At 43.5% G+C, this 26,876-nt stretch overlaps 1 long non-coding RNA gene across 1 annotated transcript in view; it reads right to left on the minus strand.

Annotated features, from left to right (window-relative positions):
- LOC128100461 (uncharacterized) overlaps nucleotides 1–8,755 on the minus strand; it is a 39,925-nt gene extending 31,170 nt beyond the window's left edge. The window contains exon 1 of the long non-coding RNA XR_008214804.1: nucleotides 8,636–8,755. This is a non-coding gene — a long non-coding RNA (uncharacterized LOC128100461). The remainder of the gene's footprint in view (nucleotides 1–8,635) is intronic.
- Between the last annotated feature and the right edge of the window lie 18,121 nt (nucleotides 8,756–26,876).

Genomic DNA, 26,876 nt, shown 5'->3' on the forward strand with positions numbered 1-26,876 from the left:
TTTCAAGGCATGTGTGCTGGGTAGGAATTTCCAAAGGTCACTGTGGCCAAATCTCTCATTTTCAAATTGTATTTGGCTTCTAAGAGTTGGTGGAAAGCAACCAGGTAAAATTAACAAAGTGTTTTTACCAGCATAAAAGAAGGGGTCTTAATCTGGTCAGTCCTCCCCTAAAAGGGACAAGTGAGATTTAGGATAATGCTGGGAAGACACAGGGAATGAATGGTAATTGGGTTAAAGGAGAAACCATCAGTGCACAGCACATCCTAGATGCTCAGTCAACTATGGGTGCTTTCCTCTACCAGTGATTAAGAAAAGAGCTGGTGTAAGAAGCCCCCAGGCAACAAGTACTTCCATGGGACAGCTAAAGTGACCATCTCATGACAGAGAGCAGTATAGCACCACTGGACTCTCGGGATACAACCTTCAAGGATATGAGAGAGCTCTCTTATGCAGAAAACAGAGGGAACTACACTTCAAAGTACAGTCATTGAACCTGCCCAAAAGACATTCTTGCAAACTATTAGGGTCTGAAAGAAGTCCCATAAAAGATCACCAGTCACATATGCAATCAACAAGAACATTTATTAAAATTTTCAACATGTTGGGGTGGCAAATGGTGACCCCCAAAGAAGCTCAAAGGCTCCTTTTAAACAGAGTAAGGGGGAGTTCCAGGCAGAGAGATTAGTCTGGGGGCTGGTTGCTGGAGGAAAGATTAGCCTGGGGGCTGATTGGTGCGGGGCTCTAGTGGTTAGGAACTTTCTAGCAGCAGGGTAGGGAGAGCTATCTCTAGCTAACAGAAGGCTGTGGGTGCCTGCTGAGCTAGAAGAAGGCTGTGGTGCCCCTGCTGATTGGTTGCCCCTGAGTTGTGGTCTTCCTGAGAATTGCTTGCTCAGCTCCAGCCAGCGCCAATAAACCAACACTAAGGCCTGGTCCCAGCAGGGGCCTGTCATGGCCTTTGTCTGGCTCCCCAGCCCTCTCACAAACCATAGCTTGGTGCATTACTTCTGAAGTGCCATCTATCACAAACTGTGGAGCATAAGTATGCTTCATGCCAGCAGACATAGCCACTGGAAAGCCAGAGATACAGGACTGTGATCTCTGGAGGCAAGAAATCCAAGGTTTGTTCACACCAAGTGGGCTATCCCAGAGGCTTTCATGGTGCAGCTGTCAGAACAATGATGACAAGTGTCCCTTAGCTACAGGGTGGACCCCACTGTCTGTGTCTTCATAAACTTCTGAGATGTCTCTGATACACTCTGAAGTTTGACAGCCACTGGAAAATCTATATCATACAAGCCAAGTAGACACATACCTGTTTTTTGTCTGAGTTTTGGTTTGAGTTTTTTGGGGTCTTTTGGTTTTGTTTTGTTTTTGGTTGGTTGGTTGGTTGGTGGGTTGGTGGTTTGGTTGGTTGGTTGGTTGGTTGGTTGGTTGGTTTTAGCTATAAATGTAACACAAGAAGTACCTCCCCCAAGATCTCAGGAGCCCATGAGAAAAAGAAACCTCCCCTTGAGGATGGCATAAAGGAAGCCCTTTCTTTGTTATTTGTGACGCAGCCACAGGGCCTTGGCACAAGCTGCTCCTCTGGCTAATGTGCCTTCATACCCAGCATATGTGGTGCTGGGGATCAAACCCTGGGTCCTTTATGTGTCCCAACTGAGCTACAGCCACAGCTTGAAGTTGTTTTTATAAAATTGCAGTAATATAGTGACACATTTTCTAGTAACCCTCAATTCATGGCCTCTTCTTTCATTAATTGTTGTTACATGCATATATATATATATATATATATATATATATATATATATATATATATATATATTCTTAAATACATAAATACAACCTGCTCAGTCTGTGTAATGTTACTCGTGTGTTTTCAGGGCTGACCATTTGGTACTGGATAGCCAGTTGGTGTGCTCTTCCTTGGGGAAAACCATTTCTCCCACTCTCAGCTTTCCTTAGTTGCCTGTAATTCTTTGTGTAAGGCTGAGGCCTCCCAGTCTTTCCCTGATCCACATTAGCTTGTCTATTGTTGTTGCCCTTGTTCAGCTTGAGTTTAGGAAGTCATGCTGCTGGGACTTTGTGGGTGTGGCCTCTGGCACTCCTAGGAGACACAGTCTCAAGGCAAACTCCCTCCTCTGGCTCTTGCTATCTTTCTGCCCCTCTTCCGCAATGTCCCCTGAGTCTTAGGCGTGGGAGTTCTTTGTATATTTACTTATCCATGGAGACTGGGCCCAACAACTCTTCATTTTGATTGGTTATTATTTTCTGTAGTTGTCTCTGTCTGTTGAAAAGAGAAGTTTCTTGGGTGAGGGGTAAAGACTACACTTATCTGTGGATAGAAGGACAATTATTTGGAATGCAGTTAGGGACTATGCCGGTTTAGTAAAGTGGTGGTTGTAGGTTCTCCTCCAAGATCCATGACTTCACTAGCTCTGGGTAGTTGACTAGGTTTCCTGTACCAGACATGAGTTGCCTCTTGTTGAGCAGGTTTTAAGTCTAATTAGGGATGCATGAGATTTCATCTCCAAAAATTAATAATAATAACAATAATAATAATAATAATCCCAACAGCAGGTCAGTACACATTTGTTATAATGGACTTTTGAGTATTTTGTTTCAGTCTTGAATAAAATAAGTAAAACTAAGCTGCGCAATAAAGAGCTGTATGCAAACCACACCCTTTGTAGTCTGGATGCTTCTGTGCTATCAAAAGTGATAAAGCATACCAGCCAAAAGTTAATAAAAATAGAGATGACGCAGATGTAAAAGAACTACAACTGATTGATCAAATGAATATAGAACATGCTCACCACCCAGAGAAAACACGTTCATTTCCATCTTAGATGGAAAATCTTTCAGAAGAGTACATATATAGCACTATGTTACAATAGGGAAAGTCATCTCAAGTGAGATGTTACATGTCAAAACACAACAGAGAAAAATATTAATATGTATAAGCAGCATTAGAATTAAAATTCTGTATCAAAATACAAAGTTGAAGAAGGATTAAGTATTGGGCCCTATAGACATGTAAAACTTTGATAAGTCAGAATATCCCATAAATAAAAATACAGATAATGGATGTAATTGGGTGATAGATTTATGAGATTTGTTGCACTGTTCTAATTTATGTATGTTTTACTTTTTCCATTAGGCAGTGTTTTAAAATGCCATGCACAAAATTAAAGGGCAAATGAAAAATATTGCTATGTATGAGAAATAAGGAAAATAATTCATACTATCTAAGTATTACTTACATTTCATCTTTAAAAATATTATCTGTCAATTTAAAAAAAAAATAGGTGAGCTGGTATGTAGCTCAGTTTGTAGAGTGCATGCCCAGCATGCATGAAGCCCTGGTTTCAACCACAATACCACATAAAACAGAGCACAGTGGAGCATGCCTGTCATCCCAGCACTTGTGAGGTTGAAGTGAGAGGATCAGAAACTCAATGTAATCTCAGCTGCACAGCAAACTCAAGGCCAACCTTGGATACAAGATCCTATCTCAAAACAAAAAAAAAAAAAAAAAAAATGGGTCAAGGTTATAGACCAGCAGTTTCAAGTACAACAAAAACATGAGAGATTTTCCTAACACTAATAATCAGAGGCCCTGATTAATGTAAGAACTGATGTCCCACTCACCAAATAAAAGTCTGAAAAGACATCTTTTTCTCTGAGCCTGATACAAGATTAAATCCATTTTTCCTTGTCACTGTTCCATAGATTTCAAGCATCTCAGCAAGAAAAATAAACACAAACCTAACAAACTAGAAAGAAAATATTTCCATTGTCCAAAAATGAGATGATTATATGCACAAAAAAATCTAAATAATCTACAGACTTTAGAATCAACCAGTAAATGTAACAAGATTACTCAAGATCAGTGCTCAGAAGTAACTGCATTTATTAATGGCAGCAATAATTAACAAACAAATTTTTTTAAAAGACTATTTGCAACAGCACCCAAAATATTAAATATCCAGGAGTAAATCTAAAAACATAAATGTGAGATTTTTAACAGGAAAGTACAAATCATGACTGAAAGAAGTCAAGGATAGTCTCTATAAACTGGTAAGTATTGGAAGTTTAGCAATCCTGTGATGGTCATTGTTAATTGTCCACTTGAAACCATCTGGAATCATCTGGAAAGAAAGTCTCGGTGAGAGACTGTCAGCATTAGGTTGGCCTGTGAGCATGTTAGGAGGTGGATTATCTTGATTATGTTAATTAAGATCAGAAGGGCCCACAGTGAGCGGCACTATTCCCTAGGCAGGGGATTCTGAGCTGCTTAACAGCAGAGACAGTGAGCTAAGCATATACGCACTAATTCATTGCTCAGGTCCTGGCTGCAGGTGTCATGTGACCAGCTGCTCCAAGCCTCTGCCAGCTCGACTTCCCTGCAATGATGGCTGTAACCAGCAAACCAAAGAAACCCTTTCTCCCTTAAGTTGCTTTTGTCAGGGTATTTTATAGCAGCAACGGGAGAAGAAGCTGAGACAAATTCCAGTTTCCTCCAACATGATACTCATTATCAAAGCCTCAATAGAGGGTGCTGCCTTAAAACAATACACCTCATTAGGTGTCAATGTGTGTGCACATGCATGTGTGTATGTGTGTGTGTGTGTGTGCGTGCATGTGTGTGTATGGAAATTGACACACTGACTCTAAAACTTATGTTAAAAGACAAGAGATTAAAGAGAATAGACAAGAGAATCTTGGAAATGAGAGACTTCCACAATGGATACCAAGAAAAACTACAGTATATGGAGACAGGCCAGTGCAGGGAGAGAAGGACAGGCCAGTGCATTACAATCATCTGAAACATACAACAGTAAATACTCTAGAAATGAGTTTATGGCAAGTATGTGATGGAAGAACAGCAAACAAACGTTTTCCATCAATGGTGCTGGGTCAAAAAGCTATCCATATCTGCTCCAAGATAAGCCTTAACCCTTACTGTGAACAAGATTCCAGATGGAGTAGAGACTCAAATATAAAATATTAAAAAATACATGAATCCATATGTACTTCACAAGTAATCCCTACCCCAAGTCACATGGACTCCAATTTGTTTTCCACACAGCTGTTCCAGTTATCTTTTCAAACCACAGGTTGGATTATATTCAATTATGTTTAATGATTTCTCAATGCTCTCAAAAGAAAGACCAAATTACTTGCCATGGCCTCCGAGGCACTCCACAAACTGGCTGCTACCACACTCTTCAACCGTCTTCCCATCTCACTCACCCGTAGACAGTGCGAGTCCTGTTCCTCTGCCTGTGGTGCGATGACTGACCTCCACTCCTTGGCTCACTGCTCCCTTTTCCTCTTTTGCCCATCTACTGGAAAATCATTTCTACAAACATCTCTTTCCTGATCCTCTCCCCCATCCTAAAACAGGTTCCTCATTGGCTTCCTTGGCAGACTTTAGCATCTTGAAGGCAGGAAATAATGCACTACATTTCATCTCAGATGGAGAAGAGACTCCTGAGGCCCCACCCCTCCCAGAAGGACTATTGGTAGCTAATGATTGCTGGGGAGGAGAAGTAAAGAATTTTCTTCCGTGGTGTAGACACCAATCAATTGCCCATGCTCCAGTAAATAATCCCACACTCATGCTCATGCAAGTAACTGTAATTAAACTCAGTGGGATACACAGATACACACACACACACACACACACACACACACACACACACACACACACACACAAGAAATTTTGAAGTAGGAGAAAGGTTATTGGGAAGTAGAAGGGTTTCACTGGGAGGAGTGGGCATGAGAGAGTGAAAATGAACTAAAATTCATTATCTACAAATATGAAACTGTCAAGGAATTTTTTATAATTCCATTTGGTCCCAAGTAACAGAAAACACAAATCAATGCTTCAAACAAGATTGATATGTTTTTGCTCCTCAAAGGGAGGAAGACACCCAGTCACCAAATCTTGCCACCACCATTTTCTTTTCTCACATGGCAGGGAGTCAGCTCCTAGGATCCTGCTCGGCCACTTGTCTCCTGGGACTCAGGTGGAGGTTTCTGGCCCTTTTTACAGGCTGTTCCTGTAATCCTTGTGACAGACAGGGAGTGAGAATTGGGAAAATGAGAAGGCACTTTCAGGGCTTCTGATTGGCTGTGGTATATATCCCTTCTGCCCACATCTGATTAACTAGAATAAATTATATGACTAAGCCTAAAATCAGAGTGGGAAGGTCTCCAGGGAAGCAGCTCATCACATGGCAATGAGTAAGAATGAATGAATCCTTCTGAGAGAGAAGAGGAGTGAAATTATGGGCATCCCTGACAACGTAAGTCTAAGAAAGACATGGAGACTCAAGCTCTTAGCTCTGTTTACCACACTTTCTACCACATTCTACCAGATGGTGGTGCAATGCCAAGCTAGCATAGGCAGTGGACAATTCCTCGTATCTCAGGAAGCCAAGCAAGGTACATATATCACACTCAAGCATTTAATGAACATTTCACAACAAATAGCTTTTGTGTTGTAGATGCTCATGATAACTTCAGAATCAAACATTGACTTGTTACTTACAGAACTCACTTTCTGGGATATTTTCTGTATCTATTATAGGGCAAACCATCCTAAAACTTACTGGTTTAAGATGATTTTTTTTTTTTTTTGCTGCTACCTATGAGTTTGTAAGTTAAATGAGTGGTTCTGCAGACCTGAGCCATGCTTTTTTGACTTGGCTGAGTTTCCTCTCAGCTAAGCAGCAGCAGCAGCAGCAGCAAGAGAATCTGCTCATCTTTGGTAGCTCATCTGAGGCATTCATATAGCATCTTAGTGCCAGTCCACATCCTCCATCACTCTGGCTTGGGGATAAGCATACAAGCAGAAGATGGAATCTTAAGGGAGATGGGAAAGTAAATCTTATAAGGCTAAGACTCGGAGATAGCAATCACCATTTTCTCAAATTCTATTGGCAAAGCAGGTCAGGGGCCAACGCATGTACAGAGGTAGAGAAAGGGACCTCATATCTTTATTAGAGGAGTTACTAAAGGCATAGACACCCCAAAAGACAGATGATTAGGATCAGTTTTACAATCTGTTGAAAATGTCAAGGTCCCCATCCTAGTCGGGTTTAATTGCCAGCTTGACCCAGCCTAGAATCACCTAAACATAGTCTCAACTGAGTAATTGTCTTTTCTAAGTAGGTCTGTGGACATGTCTTTGGAGGATTGTCTGTTTGGTAGTTTATGTAGGAGAGTCCAAGCCGTTGTGGGCAGCACTATTCCCTGGGCAGGTGGATCTGGGATGTACAAGGAAGGTAACTAAGCCAGCAGCATTCCTCCATGGTTGCTGCTTCAGGTTCCTGCCTTGATATTCCTCAATGATGGCTTGTGTCCTGGAAGTGTAAATTAAATAAACCTTTTACTCCTCAAGTTGCTTTGGGTCAGAATATTTCATCACAGCAACAGAAAACAAACAAGATCAGTCCCCTTTGAATGAGTGTGGACGTTATATAGCATATACATAGTGTGTATGTGATATGGGGAGACAATAACTTATGACACAATAGAACTGAAATATTTGTCTACTCCTCTAGGAACAAGCTCAACAGCTTTGTTTTCTTTTTAATTTGTTCTATCCTATTCACGAAAGTTACCAGAATTCTCCGGGGACTTATAAAACAATAACAAAAAATTAAGAATCATAGCTGTGTGTAGTGTGACCTCCTCTGCAGACACACAATACACTGAAGTGGAACTAATGACTTCTTCTGAAAGTCACTTAGATATTTCAACCAAGACGATAATGCTCCACCAGGGAACCGTTTTTAAGTTCATATATTTTATGCATGCTTATTAAACATATTTTATTCATGTACATATATATAAGTAACCATATTCCATACAACAGTACAAATATATAATCCATATAAAAACCAAAGGAATAAACATAAAATCAACCTTTTGTGCTCACTTTAACCAAAATAACCATTAGGAAGATTCTGGAACAGAAGAATGTTTAGGTTCAAACTATGTCTTCATGCTATTAAAAAATTACCATTTCTTATGGTATCCATAAAAAAAATAACCATTCCAATTTCAAAGCTGGAATGAACATTTTAAAAGAAATTATGCCTAAACAATAAGTTTATGGGCCTCAGCATGTTATCAATATAACTAACCATTTGGGAAAAGACAATTCGCCCCCCCCCTTCACCCTGGATCAAATCATCACTTACTTTTTCATTGCTGGAGACTGAACCCAGGACCTTTCACATTCTAGGCAAACTTTCTCTACCACTGAGCTACATTCTCAACCCTCACCATCACATTCACATACTTACTGTAAAAGGAAAGCATTCGTGGGGTACGGTTATGATGGGAAGGCTGAAACCAGCTTCTGCACATAGGCAGTGTTAGAAGAAGAGAATGTTTTAGAAGAATAACACTGACCAAGAGTGGGGAGAAGAGCTGAGCATTTATTTCTGGCCTGAATTTCTATATAATACCCAAAGTACTCAAAATTAGATGTCAATGTTTAAATCTTAGGAATTATGTTAGAGTCATGCCCATTAGCCAGGCTGGGTACCTAAAGTTCTTCTACTTGCCTGATGTGTTTTTAAACAGAAATTCATGACATTCCAGTTGCCCTCAAACTCACCATATAGACGAGAATGACTTTGAACTCCTGATTCTGCCTCCACCTCCTGATTGCTGGGATCACAGGAAGGTAACACCACAATGTCTTAGTTGCTTTTTCTTGTGCTGTGACAAAATACCTAAGGAAGGAAGAGCCTATTTTGGTTCACAGTTTGATGGTACAGACCATGCTCATGGGGGAGCCAAAGGGGCAAGAGCCTGAAGCAGCTGGTCATAGGGTGTCCACAGCCAGTAAGAAGATAACAATGAATGCTTGTCCTCAGCTATCTTCCTCCTCCCTGTGCAGTCCAAGATCCCAGCCCACAGAATGGTGCCTCCCTCTTCGAGGGTAGGTCTTCCTACCTCTATTGACCTAATCCAGACAATCTCTTGCAGGCATGCCCAGAGACTAATCTAATTTAAATAATCCTTCACAGGTGCCTATTGGTGTCTCCTAAAGGATTCTAGATCCCGTCAATTTGACAATCAATATTTACTATCACATACACTCAGTTTTAAGGGATGCTAGACACTGAACTCAGGGTCTTGTGTATTTTCGGCAGGTGCTTTCCCCACAGCCTTTACTAGTCTTCTTGATAGAATGAGGTGTTCACAGCCTATGGGGACAATTGTCCTTTGCAACTTCGAACTGCAATGTTGGTGTACCAATTAGTTCACACATGTCTTTGTTATCATCATTCACATTGGCTCAGAAAATAAGGCAGAAGTAACAATCATACGGCAGAGAATCAAGCATTTGCTTGCCGAGGCCACCTCCCTTGCTGTGCTTAGATTCCGGCTACCCTGCAAACAAGCCAACCCCACCTGGTAGAAGATGAGATCACCCTGCTCAGTAACTGTTATGGCCACAGCCAATGGCTCGACAATAGTCAAGCATGTGAGTGAGGCCATACAAAACCATCATGTGCCCAGCTGACCCACCAGCCAACCCCAGAGCCAATCCAGCCAAATACAACCTAAGTCAGAATATCCATCCCCCCAAACCATGAGCTAAATAAATGGTTGTTATTTAAAACTAATATTGCTGGGGGGGGGGTGTCTTATGTAGAGAAGGCTAATTGATACAGACAAATTGTGTCTTATTACCCATGAAGGTGTTTGTCTGGGGAAACCCTGGATAGAGCCCTGCCCAGTCATGCACTGGGTGAAGAGTCCTCAGTGCCTTCTCCATAGGTTCAGTGTTTCTTCTAGTTTGATTTTCTATTACTGTGATAAACACCATGACCAAATGCATCTTGGCAGAGGAAAAGGTTTATTACAGCTTATACTTCCAGATCCCAGTTCATTGTTAAGGGAAGTCAGGACAGGAACCCAAGCAGGAAATGAATCAGAAATCATGGAACAGTGGTTCTCAACCTGTGGGTCACAACCCCTATGGGGGTCAAATGACTCTTTTATATGGGTCACCTAAGACCATTGGAAAACACATGTGTCTACATTATGATTCATAACAGTAGCAAAATTATAGTTATGAAGTAGCAACAAAAATAATTTTATTGTTGGGGTCACCACAACATGAAGAACTGTATTAAAGGGTCGCAGCATCAGGAAGGTTGACAACCACTGCCATGGAGGAATGCTGTTTACCGGCTTGCTCACTGGCTTATGTTCAGCTGGCTTTTTTATACATCTCAGCACCACCTGCCTAGGGATGGTGCTGCCCAGAGTGGGCTGGGCTCTCTTACATCAGTTAGCAATCAAGACAATCCCTGTAGATGTGACCACAGACTAATCTGATCAAAGCAGTTCTTCAGCTGGAGATAACGCTAGATTGTGTCAAGTTGACAATAAAAGCTAACCAGAGGCTGGGCAGCAGTGGCACATGCCTTTAATCCCAGCACTTGGGAAGCAGAGCCAGGTGGAGCTCTGTGAGTTCGAGGCCAGCCTGGTCTACAGAGTGAGATCCAGGACAACCAGGGCTACACAGAGAAACCCTGTCTCGGGAAAAAAAAAAAAAACAAAAACAAAACTAACCAGAACAGTGTGACAGGTTGTACTCAAACAAAAACACAAACACTCATTGTCCCCAAGAATTAGAACAGGGCCAAGGAGTCAATCTGACCTTTACAAACACACTGAGATCTATAGGGCTTATCCCTTGCCCTCCTTGCTCACTACACTCAGAGACATCAGATTCCTGGAAATCTCCAACTTTCCACCATCCCTAGACAGCAGACCCTTGGAAACTGAATTAATAAGGAAGAAGGTGCCAGCAACTTAACTTCTGAATGAGGAGAACAATGAGCCATGGAGGAAACTGCTCAGAGAGATGATCCTGGAGGTGGCAAAAGAGCCTGAGAAGCAGGACTCAAGTTTGGGGGTCGGGGGACACCACCCATCCTTGGCAAAGAAGAAATCTTGATTGGTTCTTGGCAGGAACTCTGAAGGATGTCATTCTAACACCTGGTAAGCTTGGCAAAGGCAGACCTTGGATAGAAAGGATGCGGGTGATCGGCACCACCACTGAGAAGGAAGAGCTGGAGCAAGGGGTTCAGAGCACAAGGACAGTGTGACAGGCCAGCAAGCAGCAAACCAACCAGCAAAGAAGCAGTCTAAGTGGGATCCTGTCAGGCACCCCAAGTAGGATAATGTGCCTGTTAAGACAAAGCATGGCATCACAACACAGCCACTTGAAAGTGCTGGAAAATATACCCCAGGTGCCACAACATGCAAGCCTCTGGTTTCTCCGAAGAGCCTTTTAAGAGGCTGTCATGGTAGCCGGGCGGTGGTGGCGCACGCCTTTAATCCCAGCACTCGGGAGGCAGAGCCAGGCGGATCTCTGTGAGTTCGAGGCCAGCCTGGACTACCAAGTGAGTTCCAGGAAAGGCGCAAAGCTACACAGAGAAACCCTGTCTCGAAAAACCAAAAAAAAAAAAAAAAAAAAAAAGAGGCTGTCATGGGCTGGGGCTATAACCTGGTCGAGTGCTTACCTAACATGCAGAAAGCCCCAATCTCCATTCCTGGTACCACATAAACTGGGCATGGAGGCACACCTGTAATCCTAGTACTCAAGAGATAGAAACAGGGAGATAGGAAGTTCAAGGCCATCCTTGACTGCATTGCAAGTTCAAGGCCAACCTAGAATACATGAGACCCTATCTCTCCATGAAAGCTGCTACCAGTGACCAAGGGAGGGCCTGTAGTGACCCCAGGATCTCTGCCTGGTGGTCTGAAAGTCATCTTATATTCCCATAAAGCACCAGGAGTCAGTGGTCTCACCTGGTTATCCAACTTCTCTGAATTGACATCTCTTCATGCCAAAGATGGAGAGCAGATCTATTTCACCATGTTATCAAAAGAATTCGAATTCCAGTGAGAATCTGAGATGTAAAATGTGTGCAGACCCAAGGAGATTGTTGGGTTTTGCTTATTTTTCTGCATATAAGAGACATAGTGCAATGGTATTTTCTGTCTCTTGCTTCTCTTAATGTGGGAACTGTAGGAATTAAACCTTCTCTGTTAACATACTGACACTAGTGATTTATCAAATTAGCACAGAGGTTAATGGCATAAACAGGTTTTGGTTTCAACTCCTAGCACCATCATTCAATTAGGTATTTGACCTTGAAAAAAAAACTTAATTTCTCCCCCTTAGTTTTCTCATCTGCAAAATCAACTTAATGATAGTTTCTATGTTTTGAAGAGTTAATGAGTTAAACATCACACAGCAATTTGCATAACACCAGGTACATTGGTAAGGGCTGATTTATAAATATTTACTGTTATTCCCTCTGCATTGCTGTTAGTCTCCTTTTTATTATTTTGATTGCTAGCCATACCACAAAGAGATGAAGCACAGAACGGCAACTAAGAAAGGTGACCCTGGACCTGAGCTACAAAGTCTCATTTTGTCATGAGGGCAGGAGAAAGGTTCATTGGCCTACACTGGCTCCAAACTGATGGGCAGCCAGAATCCCCTAGAGCAGCGACTCCAACCACATCACTTCTCTACTTAAAACCTCTGATAGCTGCACATTTCGGCAATTAGGATGCATTTCAAAGTCCTAGCCCAGGCCAAGGGCTACCTACTTCCATCTCTGCACTAAAATGTTATTCATTTGTTCTTGGGCTAGAATCTCTTATTCCCCCAATAGACAATAGGTTCTATAAGAACAGAGTATGGTGTCCCAGCCATGACTACACCCAGCAGCTGCAATAGATCCAACACACACCAAGCTGGTGACGCATGCATGTTCAAAAAATAAATGTTCATTAATGTGAACAATAATCCCTGGTGCCTATTGGAAAATTTATAGTTTATGGGAAATTTTGTGTGTCCTGAGCTTAATATTATCCAATTACTAAAAATGGATGCTTGCTGGATCAAGGGGATTTAATCATGTGACTGGTGTTGGGGCAATGCGAGGTGACCAATAGGCAGCATTGGGACTCATGAAACACAGCTGGGCAGTTGCCAAAGCCATACCTGAATGAGTCTTGGAAAGGCAAACCCCTGAGGACTATGCGTCCTGAGGACTTCATGCTGTTATTGAACATAGCTCTGATTGTTGTCATTGCAGCCTCCATATCCTTCATAATCTATGGGTTGTATGAAAACTCTCAGGGGGTTTCTAGCCCCTCACTGGGCAATGTTACTAGTACTTACAATAATAGTGATTGACTTTTTCCAGGCATTGCTGCTGGAGCAGATTAATGATTCAGCCACCACCCTTAGAAAGAATTTAGACATGTGAATTGTTAATAAGTTTAGGTTAAGGTGTTTCTGTTAATGACTATGAGGTAGAAAATCTTGGAGAACAATTGAAAGTTTATAAAGACTTTTTTTTTTTTTTTTTTTTTTTTTTTTTTGGTTTTTCGAGACAGGGTTTCTCTGTGTAGCTTTGCGCCTTTTCCTGGAACTCACTTGGTAGCCCAGGCTGGCCTTGAACTCACAGAGATCCACCTGGCTCTGCCTCCCGAGTGCTGGGATTAAAGGCGTGTGCCACCACTGCCCAGCTATATAAAGACACATTTTTAATAGTTGAACAAGAGACTTGTTGAGGTCAAGGAACAGGAACAGTGGCAGACTGGCTACTGCTGACTGACAGACCTTTAGTGCTAGGACGGGTTGATAATAGAAGGTGATGATTAATTCTTTATGCCCATTTCTGCCCTCAGCTTCCTGATATAAAAAAAAAAAAACTGTTGATGAGTGGGTGTGCACCCTGAGGATTTAAAGTAGAGCTAACTGGTTGTTTTTCATATAAAAAAGTTTATATTTGTGATTCTTTTAAGATTTTTTATGAGATTACCTTTTGAGACAAATAATAAAATGATTGGTCCTTTCTTTGTAATGGCAAAATGCAATCTTCCAGCAAAAGAACTGGCTGAGAAAAATACATTGCTTTCTTACTTGCTTGAGTTTGAATGCATATGGATTCTTGGGACAACTTGTTTTTCACCTGTAATACATAAAGTGTTTAATCATGTAAGAGATATGAAAAATATGTTGTTTTTTAAGCGTCTTCATTGGAATCATTCATTTAAAAAATAGAACGTAGCCACAGTATAACTTTTATATTATTTGAAAGATTCTGCTGGGGTATATAAGCTGTAAGGGAAAAAAATAAAAGACATGAGAGAAGGAAATCACCAGGAAGGATGTAGAAGGAAAAATGTAGAAGGAAGACATCAGGAAGGATGGAGGAGGAAGACATCAGGAAGGATGGAGGAGAAGACATCAGGAAGGATGGAGGAGGAAGACATCAGGAAGGATGGAGGAGGAAGACATCAGGAAGGATGGAGGAGGAAGACATCAGGAAGGATGGAGGAGAAGGACATCAGGAAGGATGGAGGAGGAAGACATCAGGAAGGATGGAGGAGGAAGACATCAGGAAGGATGGAGGAGGAAGACATCAGGAAGGATGGAGGAGGAGGAAGACATCAGGAAGGATGGAGGAGGAGGACATCAGGAAGGATGGAGGAGGAAGACATCAGGAAGGATGGAGGAGGAAGACATCAGGAAGGATGGAGGAGGAGGAAGACATCAGGAAGGATGGAGGAGGAAGACATCAGGAAGGATGGAGGAGAAGACATCAGGAAGGATGGAGGAGGAAGACATCAGGAAGGATGGAGGAGGAGGACATCAGGAAGGATGGAGGAGGAAGACATCAGGAAGGATGGAGGAGGAAGACATCAGGAAGGATGGAGGAGGAAGACATCAGGAAGGATGGAGGAGGAAGACATCAGGAAGGATGGAGGAGGAAGACATCAGGAAGGATGGAGGAGGAAGACATCAGGAAGGATGGAGGAGGAGGAAGACATCAGGAAGGATGGAGGAGGAGGAAGACATCAGGAAGGATGGAGGAGGAGGACATCAGGAAGGATGGAGGAGGAAGACATCAGGAAGGATGGAGGAGGAGGACATCAGGAAGGATGGAGGAGGAAGACATCAGGAAGGATGGAGGAGGAGGACATCAGGAAGGATGGAGGAGGAGGACATCAGGAAGGATGGAGGAGGAGGACATCAGGAAGGATGGAGGAGGAAGACATCAGGAAGGATGGAGAAGGAAGACATCAGGAAGGATGGAGGAGGAAGACATCAGGAAGGATGGAGGAGGAAGACATCAGGAAGGATGGAGGAGGAGGACATCAGGAAGGATGGAGGAAGAGGAAGACATCAGGAAGGATGGAGGAGGAGGACATCAGGAAGGATGGAGGAGGAGGACATCAGGAAGGATGGAGGAGGAGGAAGACATCAGGAAGGATGTAGAAGGAAGACATCAGGAAGGATGGAGGAGGAAGACATCAGGAAGGATGGAGGAGGAAGACATCAGGAAGGATGGAGAAGGAAGACATCAGGAAGGATGGAGAAGGAAGACATCAGGAAGGATGGAGGAGAAGGAAGACATCAGGAAGGATGGAGGAGGAAGACATCAGGAAGGATGGAGGAGGAGGACATCAGGAAGGATGGAGGAGAAGACATCAGGAAGGATGGAGGAGGAGGACATCAGGAAGGATGGAGGAGAAGACATCAGGAAGGATGGAGGAGGAGGACATCAGGAAGGATGGAGGAGGAAGACATCAGGAAGGATGGAGGAGGAAGACATCAGGAAGGATGTAGAAGGAAGACATCAGGAAGGATGGAGGAGGAGGAAGACATCAGGAAGGATGGAGGAGGAAGACATCAGGAAGGATGGAGAAGGAAGACATCAGGAAGGATGGAGAAGGAAGACATCAGGAAGGATGGAGGAGAAGACATCAGGAAGGATGGAGGAGAAGACATCAGGAAGGATGGAGGAGAAGACATCAGGAAGGATGGAGGAGGAGGAAGACATCAGGAAGGATGGAGGAGGAAGACATCAGGAAGGATGGAGGAGGAGGACATCAGGAAGGATGGAGGAGGAGGAGGACATCAGGAAGGATGGAGGAGGAAGACATCAGGAAGGATGGAGAAGGAAGACATCAGGAAGGATGGAGGAGGAAGACATCAGGAAGGATGGAGGAGGAGGAAGACATCAGGAAGGATGGAGGAGGAGGACATCAGGAAGGATGGAGGAGGAGGAAGACATCAGGAAGGATGGAGGAGGAGGACATCAGGAAGGATGGAGGAGGAAGACATCAGGAAGGATGGAGGAGGAAGACATCAGGAAGGATGGAGGAGGAAGACATCAGGAAGGATGGAGGAGGAGGACATCAGGAAAGCAGAGGAAAGGAAACATCAGGTAAAAGAACAGAACAAAAGAACAGAGCAGAACAAGGACAAAATAATAATAACATAAAGAAGCAGCTTTCATTCCTCAGGAAAGAAGTCTGTGTGTTTTTCTGACTCTGCATCTCATTCCCAGTCTCTCTGGCCTGCAGAAGGCTGATCCCTCTGCACTAAAGATGCATGTCTACACAACAACAGAAATCATTAAAGACTGAACGGCCAGTGCCTGCCGAATACCTAGTGTCTTCCCTACTCCAAGAAAGGACCTATGAGTTCCTGGTCCAGCAAACAGTACTGATGGAGAAACCATACTGAACCCAGCTGGCTTTGAATCCTCAGACTTGTTTCTTCCCCCATGACACCCATTCCTCCTCCAAAATCTAGGGCATGAAAATAATCGAAGGTCGCTTCCCACACTCAAAAGCAATTCAGTGATTCCAACACTCCTAAAATTGTGTACCACAACAGAAAGCTGTCCACTGTTTCTTCGGGAAACCCCACACTCAGCAACCAGACCCCCCTACATTGCTTCTCACCCCAGCCCCACTGCCAACAATGAGGCAGAGGTCCCCCGTGTGACAACCGCCCCACACTCAGAACTAAGACCTGCCAATACAGCACTGTCACTTTGCAATGTATGTACCCGTTTGTTTGGCTCATGTTTCCGCTGTGCAGCTCTAAATAGCACTTACAAAGAAAAGCAAACTCAACGACAAAGTTTTCTCTCTCCTGGCAGGCAGGCTGCCTCCCCATTTTTCAGCTGACCCAGAATCTCTGGTTTTGCTGATTTCCTACTGTAACTGCCTCCTCATTTACCACACAGTGGAGATCTGATCCCTTCCTACTGAGACAAGTAGTTTTGCCTGCTCCTTTGGGCTTTTAGTATTCTTCCAAATTATTCTGATTGATATAGACCTCCATCCATGCTAATTATGCATAGCTTCTCTTATAAAGTGTGGTTTCCATGGTGATGGCGAGGGGAGAACAGGTGTGCGGAAAGCTGTGCTATATTAAATGACAGTTACCCTCTGCCTCTCCTATGCAGATTGCTTTTCTCTGCATTTATTTATAGCAGGCAGTAATTAATCTGTGTGAATCTCGTTGCTGGAGGGTGGGGGAGGGGAGAAGGACACAGAATGATTAACAAGAGTCCTAATTATCCATGTACCTGTGAGTCTGAGAATTCTGTTACCGCCAGATAATTCCAAAGTAGAGAAGTCAAATTTACCCTTGCACAAAGATGCCACTGCATGACAATCAAGGCAATGCCTAAGAAAGGAGACAATCTTCCAGCTGCTGAGCCTCTGAGTAGTCATCTGCGCTACGCTATTCTGTGGAAGGTTTCAAAGTGGACACTGAGGCCCTCTTCAATGACCCATCAAAGTAGAAAATTAGATCAGGCCAGTGTCCCAGACTCCGGGGACTGTTAGTTCCACAGATCACAGCAGAAATGCCACCACTAAGCACAGGAGAAAGCAGGAAAGTAGTGCCTGTGGCTGGCCTCCTGTGGGGTCTAGAATACTGCTCATCTGAACTCAGTAGAGAGAGTGCAAGAAGACAGCAGAGCAGGCCCAGCCCAAAGATAACTCTGAGTCTCTGTGGGGCTTGGGTATCCCACTGTGCCTCTGAGCCTCAGTTTCTCTATCTGTAAATTATGTGTTAAAACACAAATTCTTGGGGCCAGAGTGATAAGATAAAAAGGGAGATTATTGAATCTACTTTTTAAAAGGAACTTCTTGTTTTAAATAGGATAAGTAATGAAAATTTTTATCTGAATTTGTCAAATGATAATGGACTGGACATTGTTAATATATATAATGGAGTTTTTGTCTGAATCTGTCAAATGTTAATGGACTAACCATTGTTAATGTAATTCTTGACTGTATGTATATACTATATATACTTATTGGATATAGTTTTTCTTGTATTAGTTATAAGCTTTTTTAAATTTTAGACAAAAAAGGGGAAATGTGGTGATATTGTGTTCCCTAATATATTGTACACCCTAATAAACTTATCTGGGGTCAGAGAACAGAACAGCCACTAGATATAGAGGCTAGAAAATGGTAACACACACACACACACATCTTTAATCCTAGCATTTCAAAGGCAGAGATCCATCTGGATCTGAGTTCAAAGCCACAGTGGAAACCATCAGGCATGGTGACTCATGCCTTTAATCCCAGGAAGTGATGGCAGGAAGCAGAAAAGTATATAAGGCGTGAGAACGAGGAACTAGAGCCTGGTTAAGCTTTTAGACTTTTGAGCAGCAGTTCAGCTGAGATCCATTCAGATGAGGACACAGAGACTTCCAGTTTGAGGAAACGAGATCAGCTGAGGAATTCGTGAGGCGAGGTTAGCTGTGGCTTGTTCTGTTTCTCTGATCTTTCAGCGTTCACCCCAATACCTAGTTCCAGGTTTGTTTTTTATTAAAAAGACCTTTTAAGATTCTTGCTACACCAGAGAGCTGGTTTATTTGGGCTTACTGTTTGAGGGCAAACAGTCTGTCATGGTGGTAATTCATGGTTGTGGGGCCATGAGGCTGCTGGTCACATTTCATCCACAGTCAAGACATACAGAGAGATGAATGCAAGTATTTGTGCATTCTCCTTCTGTTTCCTTTTATTAAGTCTAGGACCTCAACCTGTGGGAAGGCACTGCCCATGTCCACATCTCAATTTAATCTCAGTTAAAGTCTGTGCAGAAACACTCTCAAGGACGAACCCCAAGGTGCTCCTAGGTGAACCCAAGTCCAGTAAACTAACAATGAAGATTAGCCATTAGCACACTGCTCATGTGGTAGGTGGTGAGGGCAGTCAAGGGTGGGAGAATAAACAGAAGAATGTAGATTTGTCCCACCGCAAAACCCACACATGGCATCCCTGGGTGGCACAGTGCCATGTGTCTCGTGTAAGCAAGTCAGAGAATTCACTCACTCCTTCCAAAACTTTCCACTGCAGGGTGTAGACTCCCCCAGAGGTGTGGCAGGAGCTCCCGTGATGTGATAGCAGCATGGTTCACAATGTTTCTGATACTCTCAAGCTTTTGGGAGTCAGTCCAATAGAGTTAGTGTCATTTTGATGACCCAGTAATCAAATAGCATGGAGTGAAAACTGCAAGCTTCCTCTAGAACGGCAGGAGCTACTCTCCCAGGGAGACAACGCTCATGTTTGAAGCTCAGACTGGTGTTTCCTTCCCTATGGATATTTTATTTCTAAAATGACCTGGAAAAAATTGTACAGAACACTATAGCAATAAAAACAAAAGGAGAAAATAAAGAAACAATACACATCCCCTTTAAAAAGGAAATGCCTTCAAAGTTAGCCTGCCTTCTGTGAGAGAGGGAGAGAGAGAGAGAGAATAAACCCCCGTGTACTTTTATTGAAGTGAAGACAGCTTCAGCACAGAATAGGGAAACATTGAAGAAAAATATGTCTCATTCTCAGTGGATTTCCCAAACACCACAAGAAACATCAAAAAATTATTAAATTCCCAATTACTGCCATCCGTACATATGTTTTTCACAGCTGGAAAACAAAGTTGAAAATCAAGCAGGACAATCAAGCAGAATATAGATGTACTTGAAGCTTTTACTAACTCCCAGAGGGGTCACACAATTCAAAATTGGAGCTAACAAGAGGTTCTCTGTGGGGAAATGCCCATGATGGAGGACGAGAACTACCGTTCATTGCTGACACTCAGTGACCTCCATGGGACTGTGGATCTGAAGCCAGCTGAGAACAGGCAGGGATAGGAAGCAAGGATTGGTGGGTAGTAAATACCACGTCCCTTACTATCACAGGCTACTGTCACTGTGTCCCTTTCTCAAGTCACTGACACATATACTCACAGAAACGTATGAACATCGCCCCTCCTTTAACCTTTGACCATGGATCCAGGAAAGACAAGTACTAACGAAGCTTCAGGAACCTTAAGATGAAGCTTCCCAGCATGAAGCTCCCAGCAGGTGCAGCATTCTGCCCAAGTCCTCTAGGCTGGCAAGTTCCCATCCTCAACCTCCATCTTTCCACTCTTCCAACCACCCTGTCCTTCTAGTCAATACCACACACAGGCAGATCACATGGTCATATCACACTATAAACATTTTCTTTTTCCTGATGAGCACAGAAAGTAAACCAGTCCAGTACACATTATCTACAACGCTCACCTCTCATTCCCTGTCTCTTCCCAACATGACTGCAACTTCTCCTACAGGGCTAGCCTACGCCTTGCTTCAGTTAGCAGCCTATGACTGAAGAGGCATTGAGATTGGGCCTTGAGACATTGGTCATCTTCCACATCTGTCTTGGAAACCTGGGTCTACTAGGCAAACAAGTTCCAAGTTAGTTCAAGTGCACAGCACTTCCCTCTCACTAATCACAATCTGTCCAGAGTCCAAAATGTTAGTGACTTTGACCAAAGACCTAAAACAATCAAAAGCCAGAACTCTGCAGGAGAAACATGGTTTGGCTCTGTCTTAATGCTCTTTCACTGCGGCCTGTTTTATATCTATTTTTTAAGACCATTTAATGATGTTGTACAAGGATGTTTTAGTTTGGTTTCTGTTGCTGTGATAAAACACCCCGACAAAAAGCAGCCTAGGATAGAGTGGGTTTCTCTTAGTTTATAATCCCAGCTGATGAGACAGCTGGTCCCATCACACCCTCAAATAAAAGCAGAGTCGGGGAAATGCAGGCATGCTTCCTTGCTGGCTTGCTTGTGCTCAGCTCAATTTCTCTACCCTTACACAGTTCAGGATCCCTCTGCTTAGGGAATGGTGCCACCCACAGTAGGCTGGTCTCTCTTCCTACATTAGTTACAACAATCTCACCACAGACATGCCTGGGGGCCAACCCAATCACAGAGATTCTTTTCCCTGGTGACTCTAGATTGTATCAAGATGACAATTAAAGCTAGCATCACAAAGGGGGTATGGGATGGATGAAGCCCCAGGGAGGAGACTCACCACTAAATTTCTGCTCTGCACCAGCCACTCACATCTAGTCATACATGGCCAATAGATTACTGAATACTGCCACTGTAATAATACCCTTCCACAGACACAAGTCACCATGATCAAAAATCTATCACCAGACCCCTTGGTTTGTTTTCTCTATTGTTTTATTACTATTACTATTGATTTTGTTTGACTTTTATTTCCTGGAAAATATAATTGTGTAAGAAAGACCAGAGTTCAAATCCCACCTGCTACTTAATTGGCTGTTGTAATATTCTTAAGCCAAGGGTAAAGTTTACTGCAGAGAAACACAATCCCTTTAACCTGAACTCCACTACAATTAATTTCATACCTAAAAATAGTTGTATAGTAAGGGGAAAAAAAGGAGGAGGTGTTAGCCTAGCTGACTCCCCTGGGGCAACAGCCAAGGTGATTTCACAGAGACAATTCTGAAAAGAGTTTCTGTGAGTTATAGGATGTGGCTTTTTCAGATGTGACATGCCACAGGAAAGGCACCCAAATCCACCGTGTTTCTGCAACCTATTATCCTTGCTTAATTAGAATTTGTCAAGAAGCAGCTTAAGCAGCAGTTATCAAAAGGGCATAAATATCTCAGCATCAGCCCTTCTGCCCCTGAATTTCAATACCCCTCCCAAAAAAGACACAGGAAAATGTCAGGGTGCATGGCCACCCTGTCATATGAGCTGGAGGGCGATGCTAACAGCCCCCAGGCTCACGCTATAGCCTGGTTTGGGGACATGCTGTCAGGTGCCTACCTGGAAAGCTTCACCCCATCCACTCGGCAACGTTTCGTGTGTCACTCTGTTGTCACTATTCCCCTCAAAATGTACTGACTGGTATATTAAAAAATTGCTATGTCTAGCTGAGACAATTCTTAGGTAACAATAGTTATGAGCCCCTGCCTACAGTAGCGGATTTTCACCTACAGTAGCTATAGAAACAATAAAAGAGTATAACCAGGTAGGGGTTGATGGTTATTGTTCTGGCTCCTGTGAAAACAGGACTGATTGGACCCTCTGTGATCCACACTGCACCACTGCTGGGCTGGCTGGCATCTTGTTCCTCCATCACCTAGCAAAAGATGCTGTGCTGCTTAGATTCCAGTGTTGGACTCTGAAGACCAAGTTTAAGTAAAAACCCTGGGGCCAGCAATAAGGCTCAGAAGGTAAAGGGGCTTGCAGAGCAAGTTTGATGACCTGAGTTCAATCCCCAGAACCCATGTAAAGGGTGAAAGGAGAGAACTGACTTCCCAAATTTGTCCTCTGACCTTCATGCATGCACCATGGTGCATACACATATGTACACACACATACACATAACAATAATAATAAAACATAAAACAAATAAAAAGTCAGGAACTCTAGGTAGAAAGAATCCATGACCCCAGGCCCAGACAGTCTAGACTCAAAGACAAGACAATTCATAAGGTTATCTTCAGGGACCACAACAATGACCTGTCCTGCGCAGGTCAGTGAGACTTGAGATAAAATTTCCTCTGAGAAAAGGGAGCCACAGCACAAGAGCCACAGCATCCCCAGGGACACAGTCAAGCTTGGTTGGTCCAGCCCTGGGCTCCCCCAACACACTGCTGTGTCACTTCTCTTGGAGAGATAAGAACAAAAGTTCACCCAAGACACCGCACAAAGGTGTCATTCCATGCAAGTCTAGCTTGCTGAACCAATAAACTTGGGGTAGAGAGTAGGTTACTTACAAGAACATAGGTGAGGATTTACTTACAGAAGTATGGGTGTTCTGGTTAGGTTTTTTGGCAACTTGACATAACTTAGAGTCATCTGAGAAGAAGGAACCTCAATTGGGAAAAATACCTCCATCAGATTGGCCTGTAGGCAAGTCTATGGGGCATTTTCTTATTTAATGATTAATGTGGGAGGTTCCTGGAGGTAAAAAGAAAGCAGCTGAGCAAACCATGGGGAGCAGGCCAGGAAGCAGCACTCCTCCATGGCCTCTGCTTCACTTTCTGCTTTTGGGAACCGTTTCCTCTCCAAGTTGGTTTTGGTCATGGCCTTTATCAAAGCAATAGAAGTCAAAATAATATAGTTGGTAACTAAAAACAGCTACTGCACTGCAGAGTCCCACCCATCGTGTCTCAGGACGTCATGGACGCTGTGTCATGGAGTCCTGTCTTTATTAACCTCCCTCCATCTCCTGTGCATTCAAGCATCACCCTCTATGGCACGCCACTGGGAGGCAGGGGTGGTAACACCTGTCATCCCCCCTTTCTCCTTTCAGTATGGAGCGTTAGGAGCTCCATTGTCATTATCATGGACCTGGCTGTCACTATATCATTCTGCTTATTGCCATGACTACAGAGGCAGTATCGCCTCTGCTCCATGATGGTGATAGGGTGATCATACATGCCTGGCGGGAAGCACATTTATTAATTTGTGAATTATGAATGAATGCTGTGAAGGCAGAGGTGGGTAGTCCCCATGGAGACCCAATGGCCTGCAGAGCCTAAAGTCTTTGCCAGCTGACTCTTTGCAGGGAATGCATACAGTGACTTCTGGTTTAGGGGGTGGAGGCTGAGCCTGTGATATTTCTGAGAAAGCTGTGACTCTGGAGGCTTACCCCGGCACACCATGACAATCACGCTGTTATCTCACATAAGCTAGTGGCTGAACTAACTCCAACTCATGTTTTTGTGACTCCAAGTAAACCAAGGTACATTGCGGGAGAATAGAAAGGATCCCACCAGCCTAGGCTTGCCTTCAAGGTCGTGCTCCTGGGAGTCCATTTCTGGGATGGGTTTGTTCTCTGGAGTTCATTGAACAACTTTGCAATCATGAAGCCTCTTTGGGGAACAGGAGGGTAAGCCAAACATTTCAAAACGATTTTACAAGATCAACCACAACCAGGATGATTCTCATTCCATTTATTTGATTGATTTATTGCCTGGCAGGTCTAACCTGGGCTCTGGTTTAGAAATGTCCTCTAAGGGCCTCTCTATTAAGGCTTGATTGACAGCCTGTGGCTCTATTAAGAGGTGATAGAAAATTGAAGAGGTGTGGCTTAGTATAAGGAAGTTAAGTCAGTAGATAGGTACAATGAAAAGGACATTAGGTCCAGTCTTGCGCTCTCTCTCTCTCTCTCTCTCTCTCTCTCTCTCTCTCTCTCTCTCTCTCCCTGATTTTACATAAATAAGTACCATGTTAAAGGAGAGCAAATGACTCTCCTGTGCTATGGTTTGGATGTGATTCAAATGGATCACCCAAGTACACTGGATGCTTGGAAATCTGCATGGCAATATTGGGAGATAGAACCTAAAGGTTGGGGAGCTCACTCAGTTCACAGTGTTTTCCTTCAAAACAGAAAGAACTGAGTTCTATCTCCAGAACCCAGGTAAAAGGAGGGAAGGAAGAAAGGACAGATAGATGGAGGACAGATAGATAGAGGGAGGGAGGGAGGGAAGGAACAAACTCTGGGTGTAGTGACAAGCACCTTTAATCCCAGCACTTGGGAGGCAGAAGCAGGCAGATCTCTGTGAGTTAGAGGCCAGCCTGGGCTACAGAGTGAGTGCCAGGAGAGCCAGAACTCCATAATGAGACCTGTCTCAAAAAACAAGTCTGTCCAGGCAGGGTGTGAGCCTTTACAATCCCAAGAAGGCTGAGCCCCTCTGGGATGGTAGAAATATCCTCTCTCTTGATTGGGGTTATGCCCACTTGGATCACACATTTGAAAAGTTTTATCAGACTGTAAAAAATGTATACATTTTACTTTTAAAAGCATCTATCTCAATAAAAATAAAAATAGAACCGGCTGACGAGCTGGCTCAGTAGTTAAGGGCACTGGTTACTCTTGCAGAGGATCTGAGTTCAGTTCCCAGCACCCACATTGTATGCCTCACAACCACCTATAACTCTAGCTCCAGGAGATCTGACATCTTCTTCTGGCCTCTTCAAGGCCCACACAGCCATGATACACACACACACACACACACACACACACACACACACACACAAATTAAAAATAAATACATCTTTAAAAAAAACAAAGACAAAAAGAAGTAAATAACTGTGTAAGTAGAAAACATGGGAGGATTTATGAAGACTAGATGAAATCCTACAGCCCACAGCAGGAGAATGGACAGGACCCAGATCCCCTGAAATCCTCATTCTCCCCACAGGCAGCAGCTCTTCTGTGACAGAAAGTGAGGGCCTTGCCATGCCAAGCAGGGCAGGCATTTCCCCTCAGGACTCCAGAGTCCCTCTTCAGCAACCTCGTAGAACCTGGGGTGTTCATTTGGACATTGAGTCCGGGCTCTCAGGGATGGGAGCCCTCCAGCCGCTCCGGATTTAAATAATGATGTGTCAAAACCTGCCTCAGATGCCTCAGATTTAATCTCCACTGTGACCTTGTAAGCCTGCAGGATTATTAGAGCCAGCCACGGAGAAGCAAAGAATATTAAAGTTGTTTGTCAAAAACCTCTTGCTTCTGTCAAGGAAAACTCCAGAACAGAGGAACATATGTGCTGGAAACAGAATGTCCAAGAGGAAGGGAAGGAAGAATGTCATGTGTCCATGTTTGCCAAAAACTGATGGGGTCTGCAGCATTAGCATGGTGTTCAAGGGCCAGCTCTTTGCCACACTTGCAAGATTAAAATTATGTGTCTTCAATGTTTCCTTAGAACAAACATTTCTAAGCAACTGCCTCAAATCCTGCCGACCTTGGTGACCAGACCTGATCTGTCAGTGCTGAAACTACCAGCCAAGGTCTGTAGGCAGACCACATCAGTTTCTCTGGACCTCAGTTTCCCCATTTGTCCAGTGGAGAAGTGTACTAACGAGGAATGTTAAAAGAAGCGGGGCTGGGGAGATCGTTCACTGGAAAAGTGTTTATCTTGAAAGTGCAAAGATCTAAATTCAGTCCCCAGAACCCACTTTAAAAAAAAAAAAAGAAGGGGCTGGAGAGATGGCTCAGAGGTTAAGAGCACTGACTGCTCTTCCAGAGGTCCTGAGTTCAATTCCCAGCAACCACATGGTGGCTCACAACCATCTGTAATGAGATCTGGTGCCCTCTTCTGGCCTGCAGACATACATGCTGTATACATAATAAATAAATAAATCTTTAAAAAAAGATATTATTAAAAAAAAAAAAAAAAAAGAAGCGAGGCGGTGGTGGTGCACGCCTTTAATCCCAGCACTCAGAAGGCAGAGGCAGGTGGGTCTCTGTGAGTTCGAGGCCAGCCTGGGCTACAGAGCGAGTTCCAGGACAGGCTCCAAAGCTACACAGAGAAACCCTGTCTTGAAAAACCAAAAAAAAAATAAAATAAAATAAAAAAGAAGAAGAAGAACAAAATGAACTTGGTGGCCTTGTATTTGTCGTTCCCAGTGCTGGGGAGGTGGAGAAAAACGCACTCATGTGCCTCACTGCCCAGCCAGCCTGGCCTACTGGGCAAGTTCTGGGCTACATTGGCATGCTCTCTCAAAACATGTGGACAGTACCTGAGGAAAAACATCTCAAGCTGTCCTTTGACTCTCTGTCGTGTGTGTGTGTGTGTGTGTGTGTGTGTGTGTGTGTGTGTGTGTGTGTGTGTAATAGAGAATAACCAAGTGTGGCAGTGCAGACCTGTAATCCTCGCATTGAGATCAGAGG

Source organism: Peromyscus californicus, unplaced genomic scaffold (assembly GCF_007827085.1).
Source record: "Peromyscus californicus insignis strain IS unplaced genomic scaffold, ASM782708v3 Scaffold_11__1_contigs__length_118956290, whole genome shotgun sequence".
Classification (NCBI taxonomy): domain Eukaryota; kingdom Metazoa; phylum Chordata; class Mammalia; order Rodentia; family Cricetidae; genus Peromyscus; species Peromyscus californicus.